This window comes from Triticum urartu, chromosome 7 (assembly GCF_003073215.2).
Source record: "Triticum urartu cultivar G1812 chromosome 7, Tu2.1, whole genome shotgun sequence".
NCBI classification, from domain to species: Eukaryota; Viridiplantae; Streptophyta; class Magnoliopsida; order Poales; family Poaceae; genus Triticum; species Triticum urartu.
Genome location: NC_053028.1, coordinates 56,944,577 through 56,946,805, shown reverse-complemented (window position 1 = coordinate 56,946,805; position 2,229 = coordinate 56,944,577).

Sequence of the window (2,229 nt, the reverse complement as noted above, 5' to 3'; positions counted from 1 at the left end):
CTCCCTCTCTGTCCCATGACACATCTCCCTCCTCCCGCAACGCTTGGCGAAGCCCTGTTGGAATCCCGCTACTTCCACCACCACGCCGTCGTGCTGCTGGATCTCCATCAACCTCTCCTTCCCCCTTGCTGGATCAAGAAGGAGGAGACGTCGCTGCTCCGTACGTGTGTTGAACGCGGAGGTGCCGTCCGTTCAGCGCTAGGATCATCGGTGATTTGGATCACTACGAGTACGACTCCATCAACCCCGTTCTCTTGAACGCTTCCGCGCGCGATCTACAAGGGTATGTAGATCCACTCTTCCCTCGTTGCTAGATGACTCCATAGATAGATCTTGGTGACACGTAGGAAAATTTTGAATTTATGCTACGTTCCCCAACAGTATGCCACTACTTGACTAGCTCGTTAATCAAAGATGGTTAACTTTCCTAGCCATAGACATGTGTTGTCATTTCATGAACGGGATCACATCATTAGAAAATGATGTGATGGACAAGACCCATCCGTTAGCTTAGCATAATGATCATTTAGTTTTTCTGCTATTGCTTTCTTCATGACTATGAGATTATGCAACTCCCGAATACCGGAGGAACACCTTCTGTGCTATCAAACATCACAACGTAACTGGGTGATTTTAAAGATGCTCTACAGGTGTCACCGATGGTGTTTATTGAGTTGGCATAGATCGAGATTAGGATTTGTCACTCCGTGTATCGGAGAGGTATCTCTGGGCCCTCTCGGTAATGCACATCACTATGAGCCTTGCCAGCAATGTGACTAATGAGTTAGTCACGGGATGATGCATTACTGAACGAGTAAAGAGACTTGCCGGTGACAAGATTGAACTAGGTATGAAGATACCGACGATCGAATTTCTGGGAAGTAACATACCGATGACAAAGGGAACAACGTATGTTGTTATGCGGTTTGACCGATAAAGATCTTCGTAGAATATGTAGGAGCCAATATGAGCATCTAGGTTCCGCTATTGCTTGTAGACTGGAGATGCGTCTCGGTCATGTCTACATAGTTCTCGTACCTATAGGGTCCGCATGCTTTAACGTTCGATGATGATTTGTATTATGAGTTATGTATTTTGATGAACCGAAGTTTGTTCGGAGTCCCAGATGAGATCACAGACAAGACGAGGAGTCTCGAAATGGTTGAGACATGACGATTGATATATTGGAAAGTTATGTTTGGACACTGGAATGGTCTTGGATAGGTTCGGGCATTTTTCAGAGTACCGGGGGCTACCGGAACCCCCCGAGGGGTTAATGGGCCTTCTTGGGCCCTAGTGGAAGAAAGGAGGCGGCGGCGGCCAGGTGGAGGCGCCCCCCCCCAATCCCAATCCGAATTGGACTAGGGTTGGGGGGGGCCCTTTCGTTCTTCTCCTCCCTCTCTTTCCCCCTTCTCCTTCTTGGAATAGGAAAGGAGGGGGCGAATCCTACTTGGACCGGGAGCCCAAGTAGGAATCCCCCTTGGCACGCCACACCTTGTCCGGCCTCCCCCTCCCCCCTCCTTTATATACATGGGAGGGGGGCACCCCAAAGGTACACCAAAGTTTCTCTTAGCCGTGTGCGATGCCCCCCTCCACAGTTACACACCTCGGACATATCATCGTAGTGCTGAGGCGAAGCCCTGCGCCGGTAAACTTCATCATCACCATCGCCATGCCGTCGTGCTGACGAAACTATCCCTTGGCCTCAACTGGATCAAGAGTTTGAGGGGCATCATCGAGATGAATGTGTGCTGATCGCGGAGGTGCCGTACGTTTGGTACTTGGATCGGGCGATAGATCTTGCGTGATCGTAGGTGAATTTTTTGAAATACTGCGTTCCCCAACAGTCGCATCCGAACCAGGTCTATGTGTAGATGTTATATGCACGACTAGAACACAATGAGTTGTGGGCGATAATAGTCATACTGCTTACTAGCAACGTCTTACTTTGATTCGACGGTATTGTTGGATGAAGCGGCCCAGACCGACATTACATGACCACGTTCATGACACTAGTTCTACCAACATGCTTCGCACACAGGTGGTTAGCGGGTTTTTGTTTCTGCAGCTTTAGTTGAATCGAGTGTGACTACATCCTGTCCTTGTTGAAGGTTAAAACAACACACTTGACGAAAAATCGTTGTGGTTTTGATGCGTAGGTAAGAACGGTTCTTGCTAGAAGCCCGTAGCAGCCACGTAAAACATGCAACAACAAAGTAGAGGACGTCT